The 22,295-nt window shown below is 33.9% G+C and overlaps 1 pseudogene; it reads left to right on the top strand.

The window, feature by feature from the left end:
* The first annotated feature begins 1,859 nt into the window (after positions 1–1,859).
* LOC120114705 lies at positions 1,860–21,304 on the top strand (annotated as a pseudogene).
* The last annotated feature ends 991 nt before the right edge of the window (positions 21,305–22,295 follow it).

Here is a 22,295-nt window from a genome sequence, read left to right as displayed (position 1 = left end):
TGTTTATTGTATTTAAATTTTAATATGTAATTTCATATTTGTTCAATTTAATACTTCAAATTATATTTGTATCTGAAATTGAACCATACTTATTTATATTTTTTTAATTTACTTAAAACCCTATAAAATATAAATCACTTTATAAATTTCGTTTCAAATTATGTTCACCAACTTTTTAAATGTATGCAATTTATTCCATTTTTATATTAATATCAACTTCACATTTTATAATTAATTCAATTTCATCCCTCATCAATGTGTGTTGTTTAATTTATTCAATTTGGTATTTCCAATATCATGTTTTTTCAATTTGGTACTTTATATACATATATAAAGTATAAGTGTGTGTGTGTATAAAATATAAGTATATATATGTGTTGTTTAATTTATTCAATTTTTTATTTCCAATTTCATGTTTTTTCAATTTGGTACTTTGTGTGTGTGTGTGTATATATATAAAGTATATAATATAAAGAGATCAACAAACTATACGTTCGTCTTCGCGTTGATCAATCAATCATGTGTGTGATAACGAGTATGGCGAATTTGGGGGTAAGTTCTACGGAACTTGGGACCATCTTTTGAAAAAATAAATAAAAATGTACTTGTGGAGAAGTGCCGTGTTTGCTTCCAAATTTCAAGGTGTTTTTCTTCCTTTGAAAGTACGAGGTCGTATTTTGTTGTGTGCCGCTAGATCTCCGTTCCGTTTGCGTCGGTGCAAGCAACATGTTCAAACTTCCAAAGAAACATGCTCGTCCAGTTTTCCTAATGAATTGAAATATTTGTCCACTTTGATAATCGCAAATCTAACAACCATTTTCACATCTTTGGCTCACATGAAGTCAGTTTAAAGTATTGCCCTCTTTTCTCACTCTTTGTGGCTAAAAACTCAGATCTGGAGTCTCATCATGTCATTTCAAAAGCTTTCATTCATCTTTGAGTTATTACTTAAGTAACCAACTATAACATCATTAAATTAAACTCAATGTAGCTGTTATCGTCAGTTTATTCCAACTCTATACCTTTTAAATGACCTATATGCTGAAGTCATACCAGACACAAATGGCTATTAATTAATTACCTAGGTGAAGCCTAGCAAGCAAATGAGCTATGTTGGCGTCAAATTCTACCGTTCGATACGTTATAGTAATATGACATAAATAAGTTAATTAGAATATATTAGAATATTTTTTATATTTGTTAACAGTGATAAAAGGGTTTTGTCGACCGTTGACGATTTATCCTATAAATTTGAATAAAGAATAGTTGTCGATAATTACACAACAGTTGATTGACAATGTTAATATAAAACAATTAGAGTTGAGTGAGTGAAGATAATTTGGAAGGCGAACCTACTTGAGGTACATAGATATTTATATATCGACTCATATGCATTTGGTGTTAGGTCTAGGACTATCATTGCTTAGGTATATGGCGATAAAGTCTATGAATACATTAGTCAATTAGTAGATATGGCCTTGATGTATCTTGTGGGTTTATCAAATGTATTATCAATAATTTTTTGTTAGCCAAAAAAAATTATTTTACAAGTAGTCCTTTGGTAATGATCTTAATAAGCGAATATGAGAGTTATATACATAGATTTATTGTATCTCCGAGAGTATAACAGTATTATGTTTAATTTTTTATTTTAATATTTGTAAAAAAATCTAATCAATATAGTAAATCTAAAAATTCATTTTAGTCTAAGAAAATCTTTATAAAATAAGAAAAATGGTCAAATCCCTAATTAAAATAACATCCAATTAAAATGGTCAAGGCCATAGGCTTCCCCTTCTACGCACCTCTGCGAATTTCTCTCTCTCAATACACCCCGTTATCTTATATGCTCCAAAAGCACCTGGAAGAGAATGAAAATTTAAGAGGGAATAAAAGAGGAAAGAGAAATTATTTAAGTTAGTTTTAAGAAATGGAGAATCTGATGATTACTTGTATCTCAAAACCTCCTGTAAAAATCCCAACAAAACATGAAAACTTATCTGAATCTTCTCAAACTCCAGCCAAACTAACCTTCTCTTACACTAAAAACACCAACTACCCAAAATTCTCAGACAACCATTTAAAGTACCTCGCACGAAAAGGCCGTCTAACCGAAGCTTTAACAGTTCTTGATTCAATTGCTCTCTCTGGGTCCGAGGTAAGACCCAATACCTTCATCGATTTACGTCAAGCATGCATTGATTTCGGCTCTCTCGAATTGGGTCGAAAACTCCATGCTCGAATCCATTTAGTTAGGCAAAGTGACCCCTTCGTTGAAACCAAACTTGTAAGCATGTATACAAAATGTGGGTCCTTTTCTGATGCTCGTAAAGTGTTTGATAAAATGAGCGAAAGGAATTTGTACACTTGGTCTGCTATGATTGGTGCGTACACCTGAGAGTCGAGGTGGAAGAAAGTTGTGGAACTTTTCTTTTTGATGATGGAGGATGGTGTTTTGCCTGATGAATTTTTGTTCCCGAGAATTTTGCAAGCTTGTGCGAATTGTGGTGATGCTAGAACCGGAAGATTGCTGCATTCTTTAGCGATTAGGTTGGGGGTTGTTGATTTAACACGTGTTAGTAATTCGATTTTAGCCGTTTATGCAAATTGTGGGGACTTGAGTTCTGCGAGGAGTTTTTTGATTACATGAATGAGAGAGATAGACTTGGAATTCAATGTTATTAGCCTACTGTCAGAAGGGTGACAGTGATGAAGCTTATAGATTGTTCAATGGGATGTGGGGTGAAGGAATTGAAGCTTGTATTGTTTCATGGAATATATTGATTAATAGTTATAGTCAATTAGGGCAATGTGATGTGGCTTTGGGATTGATGAAGGAGATGGAGAGTTCTAGAGTAAGTCCTGATGTCTTTACTTGGACCTCAATGATCTCGGGGCTTGCTCAAAATGGTAGGAGGTGGCATGCCTTGTTTTTGTTGAAGGAGATGCTTTTGGCTGGGATCAAGCCTAATGGTGTTACTATCACAAGTGCCGTCTCTGCTTGTGCTTCCTTGAAAGTAATAAAGATGGGGCTGGAAATTCATTCAACTGCCATTATGATGGGTATAACTGAGAATGTTCTCGTTGGGAACTCCCTTATTGACATGTATGCTAAGTGTGGGAAATTGGAAGCTGGGAGGCGAGTCTTTGATGTGATTGAAGAGAAAGATATTTATACTTGGAATTCAATGATAGCAGGATATTGCCAATCTGTTTATTGTGGGAAGGCTTATGTACTCTTTATCAAAATGCAAGAGTCAGATGTGAATCCTAATGTTATAACATGGAATACCATGATCTCAGGATACATACAAAATGGAGATGAAGATCGAGCCATGGATCTTTTTCAACGGATTGAACGGGATGGAAAGATCAGGCGAAATACAGCATCCTGGAATGCTCTTATTGATAGTTTTGTGCAACTTGGGCCTATAGACAAGGCATTTGGGGTTTTTCGAAAAATGCAATCATGCTTCGTTGGTCCAAATTCAGTAACAATATTGAGTATCTTGCCTGGTTGTGTGAATTTAATTGCTGCAAAAAAGGTGAAAGAGATCAATGGTTTTATTTTGCGTAGGAATTTAGAGTTTGTACTCCATTTCAAATTCTCTAATAGACACTTATGCAATGTGCGGTAATATTTTTGTAACCCCCTCATACCGATAAAGATAACCCAATTTGATATGGGTTGTCACATTAGAACATTAGAGCCACTAGAGCGACCTACTGTAAAAATAGCAGAAAATTTAAAACTTTTATTAAAACATGTAAATAATAAAATGATTTATCAGTGTTCAGAAATAAAACATGTTTTTAGACTGTACAAAACAAAATATTATTACATGCCCCCTAATCACATGTACCATTCTCTGCAAGCAATGCCGGAAGAACTTCCTTATTGATGTCGATAGTTGCATTGGTACAATTTTGTTAACATGTAATGGTGAGTAATAGAGTGAGTTTCGAAAAGCTCAGTAATACAGAACTCAGGTGATGCTATAGGACATGCAGATAAATGGGACACCATATAATTTCCTTATTGAATCAGACGTATACCAGTTTGCGGGATAATCTGGGGTTCCATTAGTAGTTTATCGAGTAGAAGCCATGAATCTGAGTTCATAAGAAACATTTCATACTATCACGTAGGATGTCTAGTGTGTTCCAATCAAAACCAGTGAAAAGATATAAATCTTTTAAAACCATAGTTGAACCCTCAACCAAACTCCATTATGCAGTTCCTCAGAACTGCATCCGTCAGGCTTACCCTTAGCGCACGACAAAAGGGGAGCCAACCTAAGGATATACCTTGGGCCTATGAGCTTACCCAAGGATATCCTTAGATCCGTAGGGTTACCCTAAGCACACACCAAAGGGAACCAACCTAAGGATATGCCTTGGGGCCTATGGGCCTACCCAAGGATATCCTTAGATCCGTAGGGTTACCTAAGCACACAGCAAAAGGGAACCAACCTAAGGATATGGCTTGGGGCCTATGGGTCTACCCATGGATATCCTTAGATCCGTAGGGTTACCTAAGCACACATCAAAATGAAACCAACATAAGGATATGCCTCGGGGCCTATGAGCCTACCCAAGAGTATCCTTATGTCCGTAAGGTCTTACAAGATGGATCAGAGCTGTGTGACCCATACTTCAGAATCCTATCCACATAAAAAATCCAGTAGAAATCAGTTTAGCCGTAAATCATAATACCTGGATCGTGATCCGGTAATATGTCATATCCATGATCATGAAATAAATCGTATATCAAATTTCCACATGTACACCATAAGTAGTCAAATGATTAACCCAAGGGAGTACCTTGGGGCCTGAGAGCCTACCCAAGTATTCCCTTAGGTCCATAAGAAATTTCCAGCTTGATCAGAGTTGTATCTCTAGTCTACCCATATAATATCCCAATAAAACAGTTCGAGTAAAACCAGTGAAACATAAAACCATGGTTCATAAATCAATAGTTTCTATGATTCTATAAATCAGAAACAATTCATATTTTTTCGATAGAAATCATAATCATAAATCACATACTATGTTACCATGGTTCATAAACCAGTAAATCAATACTTGCATTTAAGACTCATTTCAAAACATATAAAACCATCATGTAGTACATATGGAACACACTAGAGGATCCAAGTATTTTTCAGAGGCATTTTGTAGTTATCAGTATGGATAACATGAAACTTGTGCAATTTGATCGGATTCCAGGAACAAGGTTCTATTGAAGAGAATTAATCACTAACCGATCTAATTATACATTTAAGGTTGATACTTTAGAATCACACTATGATTTCAAGTGGATCAGGAAAGTGTTCAAGAATAACTGGAGTGATTGAGTTGATAAAGAAGAAACGAATATTCAGGGCAATTACTATCCATGTCAGTCGATTGGATTATCGAACAACTTGAGCTGAACAACTCTCATAATTGATGTCTGTCGACTGGTCAATTCATTGCCCTTCATGGTATTCACTCTATAATACCAACAAATTTTGTCCATAGATCATCTTCACAATTATCACCGAATATACCTTAAAGAATAAAACATGTATCCCAATAATCTTTACTTCCTTTCCATATTACAACAATACCAAGAATTGATGACGTATTTGATTCTTGGTTCATAACCCATAGGGACCGTACATCATACAAGTTTGTTGGTATTCCCAGACTCATCCATTCATTTACTAAATTCTCCATCATTAAGGTTACTTAATTCATTTAGTAATCAAGTCTATTCCTATTACTCTAGAGTTTTCCAGAGTAATTAGGACATTTTTGAATTTCAGATACATGTTATACTTCTGTTCAATTCAATTTGGTATTCGTGACTGATTTGTCTAACTAATATCCATTTCTTAGTACCGAATGGGGTCTTGAGTTGAATTGAGTTGCGTACTTCCAGAATTATCATCGATCCAAACTTGAGGAGATGAATAAGGATTCAAGTGATATCTATGCCATTTTGGTACAAATATATCATTAGTATTGATTGACTCACTTAAGTTATTCCATAACTTTTAAGGGTAGTACAATACCCATGTTTCTTTGGATTCCTTAATTAATCCAAGACATTTACTTAGTCTAGTCCATAAGGGCATTTTAGTCATTTTGATGCTCATTGTTTTTCCATTCATTTCAAAGCTTGAGGATATCCATTTATTTATGGGCTTGGTGATATTCTTGAGTCATTTCCATTACAGAGGTATTTTGGTCATTTTACAGATCCAATGTATTTAAATCATTTCTTTCCGTTCGATCTTATTATTTAATTCAGACTTATCATCTATTCCATTATCTTCGAACAATTCTGACAGAAAATCACCCTTGATAAATTATTCTTCAGGTATTTACTCATAACTCGGAGATTTCCAGGTTAAAAGTCTTTTCAGATGTTACTAACGAATTATCAGGAATTTTCCATACAAAAGTAGGATCTCAACAATTAAATCAGTAATTTATCGGTTTAAGTACATATTCTCAGGTTACTTTCTCATTCAGAGTCAACTCGGACTATTTTTACCTCTTAAGGGCATTTTCATAATTTTGTAACCAGATAATTTCAGTATTAAACTCTTAACAAGGATAATATAATTTGGAGATCCTAGGGTTAATCGCTTTTTTGGATAATCTCTAAACAGTAAATTATTCCTTAATAAACCTCTTATCTAACTTATAAGGTCAATTCTTGTCTTTTTACAACATAAGGGTATTTTCATAATTTTACCTAATCGAAGTATTCTCATAATTTATCATCCAAGTACCTTTAATAAGATAAATTATAATTTACATATTCAGGGCTAATTCCTTTATTACTCAATCACAGAACTTGTAATTTAATAGAGACTTAACTAATTTATCACTTAAACCTTATTTGGTTTGAATCCATCCATAATCAAACAGGCATAATAGACCAATCATATACATCCATGCATTTATCCATTATCAACATGTTCTATAAAGCATAAAGAGGTAGTAATGTATTACCTCGATTTTCATATCATACTGATCGATCATATAAATTCCATTCGAATGCCTTCAGTCTTTAATTCAACTTCCAATAATTCCTTAAATACATAACAATAGAAATTTCATAAAAACCGGGAGTTAATTCCGAAAAACGGTTCGAATCGGATGATAAATCAGTGAAAAACAGCTTACCGGGTTCGAATTTGGCGAAACCAACCCAAGAAACAGACTTAGGACATTGAAAAACGTCAGGATTGGTGTACCCGTAAAAAGTCAACGGTCGGTCAATGCCCGGTCAACGCCGGTTAAAGTTCTGGTCATCGGTGGTCAACTGGTCGAGTCGAGCATTCGGGTCGATCAGGTCGGACTGTTCAAACCGGTTCAAAACCGGTCAAACCGATTTTTTTCTTGCTATCCACACGCGCTGACCTTCCTCCACTCGAAGGGGCGGCGCGTGCTGCGTCATGGGGTGTTAAAACATTTTCGGAAAACTTCTTAAAAATTACTCTAAAGCATTTTGAGACACTTACCAAGCTCGATTCACAATTTTGAACGACGGAGAGCTCGATTCCGAAACATTGAAAACTTTGACTTCTTCAACCCTCCACGCGTCGGTGACGACAGAGACACGGAGGACACTGGTGGACTCGAAACGATGCAAGGAACACGATGGTGTAGGAGGTTTCGAAAACAGGTGGCCGGATCGACGTGAATCGATGAAAAACCAATTAAAATTTAGTTAAAACCGACGATACTTCCGATTAAGATTTACGACAAACGACGTTGATTCACGATGAAAGGTTTGAGGGTTTTGTTCATCGGTCGACAACGAACACGATGGTGGTTTCGGTTCGTCGAACGGTCGCCGGACGATGGAGAAATTGGAGTTCAAAATCGTTGACCGGGGAGAGGAAAAATGAAAAATTTCTGTAGAAACATACGGTGGAAGATGCTTATAATTCTCTCCAAAAGAAAAATGGTTAAATTAGGAGTTTAGCCACTGAATTTCATACACTTTCTAAAATGATCTACCAATTTTACGATTTTATAATTTAATCCTCAATTTCTCCCAAAATACCAATTAAAATCAATACTTAAAATTCCTAAAATTTAGCCCCTAAATTGGGGTGTTATAATTCTTCACTCCTTAAAAGATTTTCGTCCTTGAAATTCATTCATGTCACTGAATTGTAGAAATGAAAATTCCATTAGTTCTTTCATATCTTCAAATAACTTTTACAGAAGTACGATTTCTTTACTAATCCTTAACTAGCTGAGTATACATTTTCGTCATAACTCTCCCTCATTTCAATAAAAAAATTAGAAAATATTTATCCTTGTATAATCAATTCAGCATTGGTTACGAGAATAGGCCCATAGAGCGATAACATACCCCAATTTCATTTCTGGAGTCGGGTCAGAATTTCTCAGATGAGTAACTCTCACATGGCTCGTGAGGTACTTTACAGAATTCAAATGGATATTACTAGTATTCATTTATGCAAAGGTAGAGCCTTACAAGATAAAAACTTAGGTTTACTTGTTACATATAGGAACTTAGCCTTGGAGTTCCAGCTCAGAGAAGTACGATTGTAGTCTAGGGGCATGTACTGATCAGACATCTTTTAACATTCGACCGGTCGGTTTATCATGAAAATTTTGACTCAAACCAAAGCTCTGATACCACTAAATGTAACCCCTCAGGACGATACGGATAACCTGATCCGATCTGGGTTGTCACATTAGGGCCACCAGAGCGACCCACTGTAAAAATAGCAGAAAATTTAAAACTTTTATTAAAACATGTAAATAATAAAATGATTTATCAGTTTTCAGAAATAAAACATGTTTTCAGACTCGTGTATAAAACAAAATACTATTACATGCCCCCTAATCACATGTATCATCCTCTACAAGTAACGCCGGAAGAACTCCCTTATTGATGTCGATAGTTGTACTGGTACAATTCTTTTAACCTGCAATGGTGAGTAATAGAGTGAGCTTCGAAAATCTCAGTAATACATAACTACCAGGTGATGTTATAGGACATGCAGATAAATGAAAAACCATATAATTTTCTTATTGAATCAGACGTATACCAGTTTGCAGGATAATCTGGGGTTCCATTAGTAGTTCATCAAGTAGAAGCCATGAGTCTAAGTTCATAAGAAACATTTCATACTATCACATTTTCATGAGGTCGAATAGGATGTCTAGTGTGTTACAATCAAAACCAGTGAAAAGATATAAATCTTTTAAAACCATAGTTGAACCCCCAACCAAACTCCATTATGCAGTTCCCCAGAACTGTATCCGTAGGGCTTACCCTCAGTACACATCAAAAGGGGAGCCAACCTAAGGATATACCTTGGGCCTATGAGCCTACCCAAGGATATCCTTAGATCCGTAGGGTTACCCTAAGCACACACCAAAGGGAACCAACCTAAGGATATGCCTTGGGGCCTATGGGCCTACCCAAGGATATCCTTAGATCCGTAGGGTTACCTAAGCTCACAGCAAAAGGAAACCAACCTAAGGATATGCCTCGGGGCCTATGAGCCTACCCAAGGGTTTTCTTAGGTTCGTAAGGTCTTACCAGCTAGATCAGAGCTGTGTGACCCATACTTCAGAATCCTATCCACATATAAAACCCAGTAGAAATCAGTTTAGCCATAAATCATAATACATGTATCGTTATCCAGTAATATGTCATATCCATGATCATGAAATAAATCGTATAATAAATTTCCACCTGTACACCATAAGTAGTCAAATGATTAACCCAAGGGAGTACCTTGGGGCCTGAGAGCCTACCCAAGTATTCCCTTAGGTCTGTAAGAAATTTCCAGCTTGATCAGGGCTATACCTCCAGTCTATCCATATAATATCCCAATAAAACAGTTCGAGTAAAACCAGTGAAACATAAAACCATGGTTCATAAATCAATAGTTTCTATGATTCCATAAATCAGAAACAATTCATATTTTTTGATAGAAATCATAATAATAGATCACATACCATGTTACCATGGTTTAAAATACAGTAAATCAATACTTAAAATTCCTAAATTTTATCCCCTAAATTGGGGTGTTACAATTTTATATTTTAGAAACATATTTGATGGAATGCCAACTCAAGATATAATTTCCTGGAACTCAATAATACGTGGTTATGTTTTACATGGTTGTTCTGATGCTGCCCTGGATGTCTTCAACCATATAGGAAAGTTGGGGCTTAAACCTAATAGTGGTACCTTTTTAAGTATTATCCTTGCACATGGTATTGCAAAAATGGTGGATGAGGGAAAACACATTTTTCTAGCATCATTGATAACTATGAGATTATACCAGCCATAGAACATTATTCAGCTATGGTAGAGCTCTAAGCCGCTTTAGTCGGCTTGGAGAAACAATGAAGTTTATTGAAGAAATGCCTATAGAGCCTGACTCCTCTGTTTGGACTTCCTTGCTAACCACCTCTAGGATTCATACGAATATTGCTTTGGTTGTCCTTGCAGTGGATCGATTACTTGACTTGGAACCCGGAAATGTTGTGGTTAACCAATTAATGTTTCAGATATATAGCTTGTGCGGGAAATTGGACGACTCTTCAAAACTGAGAAAGCTTGGAAAAGAGAACACATTAAGGGGCTGTTTGGTTCGGGGAATGTGGGATTCCCCAGGGAATAGAATCCACATTCCCTCGTTTGGTTGGTCGGTAATCTTATTCCTAGAAATGTTGTTGAAAACATTTTGATGTTTCAATATAACAAATAAAGTATAAATGAATTTTAAGATTTTCTATTCAATTTAAAATTATATATTCGATTAAATTATTCGAGTATGAAAAATATTACTCCAAGCTTTCAAATGTCAATTTTAATCCTTACTTAAGTGTAAAATTGTGTTTTAGTCTTAAAATATTTTTGAAATAATTTTTACAAAGTATTTCGAACTTTAATCTGGCCAAAAGTGATTTTTACAAAGGGAGGTACCGATACACCCTTGGATGTATCGATACACCCCCAATATCGAATGTAATTTGGGTATCGATATACAACTGATGTACAGATACACTCCTGGCTCTGAGACACATCAAACGTAATTTGGGTACCGATATACTTTTGAGTGTACCGATACACCAGGTCAACCAACGATCGAAATATTTGAATTTTATATTGAGTGTACCGATACACTCTTGAGAGTGTACCGATACACCTACGCTTCCAACAGATTTTTTAAATGGTATTCACACTATAAAGTCTCTATTGACTTCAGCAATGATCCCCAATGTTCATAAATGATCCAATGTGTATTTAAACAAGCTCAGGAGCCATTGATCATTAATAATTGAGAAAGAATCAAGAGAGAAAGCATCAAACATCAAGTTTGTAAAATTCAAACCAATTTTCCTTCAATATTCATTTTACTTTCAAGAACACATTTTGTACTCAATTGTATTCATCTTTGAGTATTCTTTTCTTGTTCTAGAATTGTACAGACAATCTACCTTGTGAGGTGTTTCTGTAAAGTTTGCGAATTTGTAATTTTCTCTTTGAGAGAGAGTGTTCTCAAGAATTTGGGGTATAATTCTTGAGGAAGTTGTAAGGTTACTCTTTGTCCTCAAAAGAAAGAAAAAATTAGTGAATTTGTTGGAAAATCCTTAGTGTTGATAGCTAAGGTAGTGGACGTAAACTTTGGTTGAGAAAGTCGAACCACTCTAAATCGTTGTGAAAATATTTTCAATTTTCTTCAAAAGCTTCCACCAAAATTTTTATTGCCAATTTACCTTCTCTTGGTCGATTTATCGATTGATTAACTTAACAATTGGTATCAGAGCTACACTCATTTGAAGGTTTAACCAACTTTTGAGTCGATTCGGGAAGAGTTATATCGATATTCAAGTCATCAATGACCTCCACTTCAAACGTCGACTTCGTTCTTGATTCTCAACCCATCACCTCCGTTCTTAAATGGAGCTAATTATGCTTATTGGAAGAATAGAATGAGATACTTCATTCAAGAAAGTGACATGGGAGCATAAAAAATCGTGGAGAACAGATACATCGTACCATCTACTCATTCAAATTTGTGGAGTGAATAAGAGACGAAAATGTTCCAGCTCAACTCAAAGGCTATCCATATTATTTTTTGTGCTCTTGGACCAGATGTATACGAGAGAGTTTCATCTTGTACAACCACTAAGAAGATATATGATAAACTACAAGTCACTAAAATTAGTCTTCTAACTCAAAGCTATGTAAATTTTAGGATGAAACCGGATGAAGATATCAAAGCTATGACTGATAGATTTTCCATGATTGTCAATTGTCTCAAGTCATATGAAGAGATCATTTGGAATGATCATCAAAGCTAAAAACCTAAAGTCTTTAACTCTCGATAAACTCATCGGTTCTCTACCTCACGCACGAAATGATGATTCAAGATGAGGTAGACATCGAGAAGAAGGATGAGACAAAGAAAGAGACGGAGAAAAAGATGAACGTTGGAGTTGCTCTCAAATTCACAAAAGATGAGAGCGATTTTGATGATGATGATGATTATGAAGAGATGAAATTATTTGCTAAAAGGTTCAGAAAATTAATGAAGCCCAACAAAGGAAGAAAATTCAAAAGAAATGAAGGCTTAAAAAATGAACCAAAGGAGAAGGACCCGATCATTTGCTACGAATGCAGAAAGCCTGTGAATGTCAAATATGATTGCTCGTAATTAAAGAAAAAGAGTCAATCCAAGAAGAACCACAAGGCACACGTGGCTACTTGGAGTGATGATGATGAATCATCAAATGAAGAGGAACAAGAAGTAGTGAATCTGTGCTTGATGGCCACCAGGGAAGATTCTTAGGTAACCTCTAACTCATTTAATTTTGAAGATTATTCTTTTGATGAGTTGTTAGAGGAATATTCTGGGTTGGCTTCGGATTATGATAAATTATTTTTGAAATACAAGAATGATATTTGAAAATTAAAAAACGAAAATGATCTCATATCCAAGACCAACATTGATCTTGAAAGTAAGATTAAAAATTTACAAATCAAACTAGATGAGTTTGAAAAGAAAAATACTGATGTGCATAACTTACTTTCAAGATTCAACGATGATCATAAAAAAGAAATTGATGATCTTAAAGCTTCTTTGATAAATTTGGAACAAAACGTTTTGAAAATGGAGAAAGTTTAAAATCCAACTTTGTTAGAAAAAGTTTTAAAAACTACAATCATAGAGGTCCCCAAAGAACCTCAAATAGTAAAATCATTAGAAGAATATGGGTTCCTAAAGAACTCATTACTACTAAAGATAATAATATCCTACACAAATGGATACCCAAGGGGACTAGAATTTTAGAAACTAATGAATATGGACCCAAAAGAAATTGTGTACCAAAAATTAGAAATTAATCTATGTTTGTAGGAAAATGAGCATGGCTACAAGGTGCAAAATACAAGTTCAAATTCATGGTTCCTTGATAGTGGATGCTCAAGACACATTACCGGAGACAAGAGCCGGTTTATTGAGCTTAACGACAAAAATGGAGGAGTAGTAATCTTTAGTGACAACTCAAAAGGTTACATCGAAGGTATATGTACTATAGGTAATACCTCTTCCATACAAATAGAAAAAGTATTATATATGAATGAGTCAAAGCATAATCGATTGAGTGTTAGTCAATTATGTGATAAAGGATACAATGTCTTATTTGAAACAAATGGTTGTAAAATTGTTGGCATTGCATCTAATCAGATTATGCTTGTTGGTCATAGAATAGGAAACATATACATGGTGCATTTAGATTCTATTAATATGACTAACTTGTGCCTAGTTGCTAAGGATGAACATGATGGTTGGTTATGGAATAGGAGACTAGGACATACTAGCATTAGTGTTTTACAAAGACTAATTCAAGGAGATTTAGTGAGAGGGTTGCCAAAGCTAAAATTTAAAAAAGATAAAATTTGTGATGCATGTGCTAAAGGAAAACACAAAAGAGCTTCCTTTAAGTCCATTAATGATGTATAAACTAGTAGAGTATTACAATTAATCCATATAGATCTTTTTGGGCCAATTAGAACTGTTAGCTTGGGTGGAAACAATATTGTTTTGTATTGGTAGATGACTATTCTAGATATACTTGGGTTCTATTCTTAAGTACTAAAGATGAAGCTTTAGAAAAATTTATCATGTTTTCAAAAGTAATCCAAAACGAAAAAGGTTAATCCATTTCTAGTGTTAGGAGTGATCATGGTACTGAATTTGAAAATCTTGGATTTACTAAGTTTTGTAATTCAAATGAGATTAGCCATAGTTTCTCACCACCTATAACCCCTCAGTAAAATGGAGTTGTTGAGAGAAAAAATCAAACTTTAGAAGAAATGGCTAGAACCATGCTTTGTGAAAACAAGTTGCCAAAATATTTTTGGGTGGAAGCCACAAATACTGCTTGTTATGTTATAAATTGAGTAATGTTTAGGCCTATTTTAAAGAAAACTCCATATGAACTTTTAAAAAATAAAAAGCCTAACATTAGTTATTTTCATCCATTTGGATGTAAATGTTTTGTTTTAAACAACGATAAAGACAATCTTGAATAATTTGATGCTAAAAGTGATGAAGGAATATTTCTGGGTTATTCCTTAAATTCTAAAGCTTATCGAGTATTTAATAAAAAGAACTTTAGTGGTAGAAGAGTCTATACATGTTGTTTTCGATGATAATCCCCTTCTGAGGAAGGATTCTTGTGTTGATGATGACGTAGGTATTGTAAATACACATGACGTTGGACATGACGTTGGAGAACCATCATCAAATGAAGAAATGAAAGATGAAGAAACTCACGATGCTCTCGAGAATCCAACCATTGAAGAAAGGGAAGTCTCTTACTCAAGAGAATACAACTATGTCAGGATGGTGAAATTATAGGTGATCCATCCAAAGGGGTAACAACTCAATCTTCTCTTAGAAATATATGTAATTATGTTGCATTTATCTCATGCATAGAGCCTAAGAATATCCAAGAAACATTAAAAGACAAAAATTTGATTATAGCTATGCAAGAAGAGTTAAATCAATTTTGATAGAAGTAAAGTATGGACATTAGTTGAAAGGCCTAGTAATAAATCTACTGTAGGTACTAGATGGGTATTTAGGAATAAACTTGATGAAAGTGGTAATATAGTGAGGAACAAGGCTAGACTTGTTGCTCAAGGCTATACTCAAGAAGAGGGCATAAACTATGATGAAATATATGCTCTCGTAGCTAGGATTGAAGTAATTAGAATGTTATTAGCATTTGCATGCTTCAATGAATTTAAATTATATCAAAAGGATGTTAAAAGTGCATTTTAAATGGTTTTATAAAAGAAGAAGTGTATGTGGAACAACCTCCTGGTTTTGAAGATTTAAAATTTACAGATCATGTTTTTAAATTGACAAAAGCTTTATACGGTTTAAAACAAGCTCCTAGAGCTTGGTATGAAAGTTTGTCAAACTTTTTAATAAAAAAGGTTTTTCAAAAGGGAAGGTTGACACTACATAGTTTTTAAAGCGAAAAGTTAAAGATTTATTAGTAGTGAAAATTTATGTTGATGATATAATATTTGGTTCTACTAATGATGTTCTTTGCTAAGAATTTTCTAAGCTAATGCAGAGTGAATTTGAGATGAGCATGATGAGGGAGCTTTCATTTTTCTTGGGGCTCCAAATCAAGCAAAGAAAAGATGACATCTTCATCAATCAAGCAAAATACATCAAAGATATGCTTAAAAGTTTAGATTAAAAGATGGAAAACCCTAAGCCACTCCAATGAGCTCATCTACAAAGCTTGACAATGATGAAGGAGGTAAATGTGTAGATGTTAAACTTTATAGGTCTATGATTGGCTCTTTGCTTTATCTAACCGCAAGTAGACCATACATTATGTTTAGTGTTTTCTTATGTGCTATATTTCAATCATGCCCTAAGGAATCACATCTACTAGCCATCAAGAGGATCTTTAGACACCTTAAGGACACTCATAGTTTAGGACTTTGGTATCCTAGAGACTCTAGCTTTAGCTTGCATGCCTTCTCTGATGCGGATTATGGAGGATACAAAATAGATAGGAAAAGCACCTCCGGTACTTGTCAATTCCTAGGAAATATGCTGATTTCATGGTTTTCAAAGAAACAAAATTGTGTTGCATTATCTACCACTGAAGCAGAATACATTTCAGGTGGTAGTTGTTGCACACAAGTTTTATGGATGAAACAACAACTGTTTGATTATAAAATTAAAGTTGGTACCATACCTATCAAGTGTGACAATACTAGTGCAATTTGTCTCACTAAAAATCCCATCCAACACTCTAGAACTAATCACATTGAAATTAGACATCATTTCATTAGAGATCATGTCACTAAAGGAGATATAGTTCTAGAATTTGTTGATACTTTGCATCAAGTAACTGATATTTTTACAAAACCTTTAGATAAAGAAAGATTTTGGACACTTAGGAGAGAATTAGGTTTAACTGACCTATCTTCACTTAGTGTTTAAAATAATTTTTAGCACTTTTAATTAGAATTGAAAAAATGCTTATAAAAATAACACTTTTGATTGCATTCTTTGCTAATAGTTAGAGGGAGTTTATGATCTTTAGTGAAAAATTAATAATATGTTCAAATAAAATTTAAAGATAGATTTGATTTATTGAACATAGTTAATTTTTGTGATATGAGTTGTCAATACCACTAGAGCTAATTAATTTAGCATTTTAAGTGATTAAAAGTAGATTTTGACATTTTTGTGCATAGTGTATCGATACCTATGTATCATTACCTCCTTACTATGTATCGATACACTATGAATGTGTACCAATACATTCCTTGAATGTGTATTGATACACTCACAGGTGTACCGATACACCCGTCGCGTTTTAGACTTTAAATCCCTAAAATATCATTTTTGCCAAAACCTATCTCAAGGAAACACTCCCGCCGTTCGAAACCCATATCACCCAAATCTCTATTTTTGCTCAGTTTCAACGATTCAAGTCAAAATTTGTTCATTTTCCAACTTACAATCCTACTACATTCATTAAATTCATGCAAACAACATCGCATTCCAGTCAAATCTGATTTTTCAAGGTAATATTTCAAAAACCTCTATTTCATTGATTTTTGAACATAGAACTAGTTTTAGATCGAAATAGATGATGGACATTGCTTATATTTTGATTGAACACTAAAATATTCAACAAATTTCATCAAAAAACAAAATTTTCAATTTTTAAAATTTTTGAATTAAAAAAATTATTTTATTTTAAATTTTTGTTTTTGATTTAATTATGTTGTTTTCATGAAAACTATACGTATTATGATTTTTCAAACATTGTTTTTCAAAAATAGTTTTCAAATTTTTCCCATTAGGATATTATTTAGAGAACCTTGAAATATTGAGGACTCATATTGAGTTTTGGGATTGATTGTGTTGTATACATATATTTTTCAAATTGCGGGTAACCTTATTCATTCCGATTTAACCAAGTCTCATTCCAAACGCCATAGGACTTCGTCTAGTTCCACCTCAAAATCCAAAATCAAACGCTCCCGATATGACTATCATTAATTCTTGCTTTAATCAACCTGGTCATTGAGAAGATCTCTACCATAGGTTCGTTAACTCATTTGAGTCATATAAAATCCGGGAAGAGTGTATCCCATCAATCCAAGCTATGGTTGATATGAAATTTCAATATCTTTCTACCCTTAAATCTTGGAAATTTGATAAACTCTTTCAGCTCAAACTCATCGTTTATCACCAACTGCTCTGCATTTTCTATTTCAATGCGGTTTGTGTCCAAAACGAGTCTCGAACTGCAACCGTAGGGATTCAGTCTTATCTCTTAGGTCAATTCCTTTATATTGACTCCGACAAATTTGCTAACATCTTTGGTTTAGATAACGAGGGTTTAGATAATGAAAAAGAAATTTTGGCTACCAATTATAGAGCTAAGGCTAGTACAAGTACCTTATTAACTCATCACGAGCGATTTCTACATTTAATCATCTCTTGGTGGTTTAGACCATCCGGAGGTAGGTACTCCACACTTAGAGCTTTAGATTTATGGTGGATTCATTGTATCTAACATAAAAATAAAATAAATTTGCCACAAATCATTTTTGGTGTGGTGAGCTAGTTGAAACCGTAAACAACATTCCCTCCAAATACATGGAAACCTTAGTTTACGGTTATCTTCTAAGTAATTTTTTTATCAAATCCAATCTTAGGGTCCAACTTGATGTATCCATCCCTCTTAAGAACCCAATAAATTTCACAACCTTGAAGAAATCGGGATGTTCCGGGGAAAAACATCATTGGGTTCGATAAACCGAGAAAACACCGGGTGCTAGTTCTTCATGAGCAGACCGGCACCAGCAGCTGATGATGATCCAGAGCTTGAAGAACTTATACGAGATATCGATGATCATGTACCGAAGGACGAGTCAGTCCAGCAAGAGGATCAAATGCCTCCATACTTTCGATCATTTATGGAGACATTTGACTTGAGGTTTGCATCCATAGAGTCCCAATTAACCGCTATGGGGGCTCAACAGTTGGAAATTCAACAGGAGATGCAAGCTAACAACAAAGCTATGAATTAATGATTAAATTCGCTTATGCTCGATATAGTTGCAATGCGAGCACATTTTCCTCCTCCCAATCCATCTATGGATGATTAGACTTTTCCTTGCTTAGTTTTCTTGGTTATTGAACTTAGAACTTATTGTTAAAACATTTTGAATATTTTGGATTTGTGTGTTTTGGATGTTTTGGATTTACTTTGATATTGAATGTTTATTACTTTTGAACTTAAATTGAATTTTATGTTAATATATGCATCATTCACATTTTAGATTTCATATGACCAATTCCCAATTTACACATTTATATGAATATTGATTATGTACTAATGGCTAACCTTTCTATTGGTTGTGATCTTAACAGCTTAAGCTATATATATATATATATATATATATATATATATATATATTTAAATCAATTGGCTATTTTCTTTAAAACCTTGTTTAAATATTTCATAGAGACTTTTTGATTTAATAAAAAAAGGGGGAGAATAAAGTAAGGGGGAGTAATGTTCAAAAATGATTTCAAAAATGATTTTCAAAGAAATTTTAAAAGGGGGAGAATAAAGTAAGGGGGAGTAATGTTCAAAAATGATTTCAAAAATGATTTTCAAAGAAAATTTTAAAATTACTAAAATGTTTTGTTATATTAAAAAGGGGGAGATTGTTGAAAACATTTTGATGTTTCGATATAACAAATAAAGTGTAAATGAATTTTAAGATTTTCTATTCGATTTAAAATTATATATTCGATTAAATTATTCGAATATCAAAAATATTACTCCAAGCTTTCAAATGTCAATTTTAATCCTTACTTAAGTGTAAAATTGTGTTTTAGTCTTAAAATATTTTGAAACAATTTTTACAAAGTATTTCGAACCTTAATCGAGCCAAAAATGATTTTTATAAAGGGATGTACCGATACACTCTTGGATGTATCGATACACCCCCAACATCGAATGTAATTTGGGTATCGATACACTGCTGATACACTCATGGCTCCGAGAAACATCGAATGTAATTTGGGTACCGATACACTCTTGAGTGTACCGTTACACCAGGTCAACCGATGGTCAAAATATTTGAATTTTATATTGAGTGTATCGATACACCTACGCTCCCAATAGATTTTTAAAAGGTATTCACACCATAACGGCTCTATTGACTTCAACAATGATCCCCAACATTCAGAAGTGATCCAAGGTGTATTTAAACAAGCTCAGGAGCCATTGATCAACAAGAATTGAGAAAGAATCAAGAGAGAAATCATCAAACATCAAGTTTGTGAAATTCAAGCCAATTTTCCTTCAATATTCATTTTGCTTTCAAGAACACATTTTGTGCTCAATTTTATTCATCTTGGAGTGATCTTTTCTTGTTCTAGAATTGTGCAAACAATCTACCTTGTGAGGTTTTTCTGTAAAGTTTGTGAATTTGTAATTTTCTCTTTGAGAGAGAGTGTTCTCAAGAATTTGGGGTATAATTCTTGAGGAAGTTGTAAGGTTACTCATTGTCCTCAAAAGAAAAAAATTAGTGAATTTGTTGGAAAATCCTTAGTATGGATAGCTAAGGTAGTGGACGTGGACTTTGGTTGAGAAAGTCGAATCACTCTAAATCACTGTGCAAATATTTTCAATTTTTTGCAAAAACTTCCACCAAAATTTTTATTGCCAATTTACCCCCTTTTGGCCAATTCATCGATCGATTAACTCAAAAAATGTTTTATTACCAACAGTAGATTTTTTGGGGTATATTACGGGAATGGATTACCGGCGTTTTGGACTAAAATGCCCTTAAATTGTTTTTCTTAAAAAATATCATTCTTTTGTCATTGAATAATAAAAGTTCTACGAAGGTTAAATTTAAAATTTATCCTTAAACTATTTTATATTTACAAAAAAATCTATAATTAAAATTTTATATGAAGTTCAAGGGTTAAAATAAAATTTTACCCTTTCATTAAACATTTTTATATTTTCAATTTTGTAAAACAAATTATATAAATTTTATGAATTTAAATTTTTTAATGAAAATATATAAATATCTTATTGTAATATTATAGTAGAATTCAACTTGTTAATAAAACAAATATAATAAGAATAATTTGGTCAAATATACATTCCAATAAACTTTTATTCCTTTAACCAAACACGGTAATGTTACATTCATGCTAAACCAACCAAACACAAAATACAACATTCCAGTAATCTTATTCTCTGGTAATCTTTTATTCCCACTGGTAATCTTACATTCCGTGAACCAAACGCACCCTAAGAAGATCTCTAGGGCACAACTAGATTGAAGTTAGAAACACAGTGCATAAATTTGTTATTGGTGATCGGTCTAAGCCATGCTTAAACCTTTTGTATTCATGGGTGAAAAACATCTCCAGAGAAGTGAACATAGATGACCATCATGGTGGGTTTTTCATCGAGGAAGAAGAAAAAGAGGATATTGGTGGTGTTCATAGTGAAAAACTTGCTTTAGCTTTTTCCCTAATTGACGCACCTTCACCCCGTCAAAGTATAAGGATTGTTAAAAACTCCATAATATATAAGAACTGCCATTTAACTGCCAAGCATGTTTCCTTGAAATATGAGTGTGAGATATAAGAGTGATACATATTGCTTCCACCATTTTAAGAGTGAACGTTGTTCTTGCGGAGATTATTGGTAGAGTACTATGCTGGATGCATGAATGATTTGCATAGATTTGTCATCTCAAAATGCAAAGAAACTCTTTTGGAAACTACATCACTCTTCTCTATGCTAGAGCATACATGTAAAATAGGTGCATGTTGAATAATCGGGTAAAGAAAAAAGAAAGAATACAAGAAGTTTAACGAGGTTCAGCAATGTGCTTACGTCCTCGGTGCCTTAGGCGGCGCTAATTTTTTTCATTCAATATCTCATAGGTTTAGATTAGATCTCCTTTTATAATAAACAAACTCTGGTACATATTTACAAAAATAACCCTGTGGCGAATATCCTGCCCCTTAGGAAACATTCAATGTGGGTTGGGTTACCTTATTTCTTTAACAACTCGAAAACATTCAACAAGTCCAAGCAATGCATGACTTGTCTGTCGTAACTGGCTTGGTGAACATATAAGCGACATTCTCATCAGTATGTACCATCTGAAACAAAATCTCTCCAGATGCAACCAACTCTCTGATCTTGTGAAACCTAACATCAATATGCTTAGTTCTAGCATGATATACCTTATTCTTAGCCAAGTGAATAGTACTTTGATTGTCACAAAGCAACTGAACTCCACCTTGTTGAACACCCAACTCCTTCACTAAACCAGTAAGCCATAAAGATTCTTTTACAGCTTCAACCGCTGCCATATATTCAGCTTCAGTTGTAGATAATGCCACAACAGATTGAACAGTAGACTTCCAACAAATAGGTCCTCCACCAATAGTAAAGACATACCATGTCGTAGATCTTCTATTATCCAAGTCACCCGCATAGTCTGAATCCACATATCCTACAACCAAAGGATTATCCCACTGACTATCAAAAATAATTCCATGTCCCACAGTACCCTTTAAGTACCTAAAGATCCACTTGACTGCTTCCCAATGTTGCTTACCAGGTTTGGACATGTACTTACAAACTTGACTAGCAATATGAGCTAAATCAGGATGAGTACATACCATTGT

The sequence above is a fragment of the Hibiscus syriacus genome, unplaced genomic scaffold (assembly GCF_006381635.1).
Source record: "Hibiscus syriacus cultivar Baekdansim isolate YM2019G1 unplaced genomic scaffold, ASM638163v2 tig00110239_pilon, whole genome shotgun sequence".
Classification (NCBI taxonomy): Eukaryota; Viridiplantae; Streptophyta; class Magnoliopsida; order Malvales; family Malvaceae; genus Hibiscus; species Hibiscus syriacus.
This window is presented reverse-complemented; position numbering and strand designations above follow the sequence as displayed.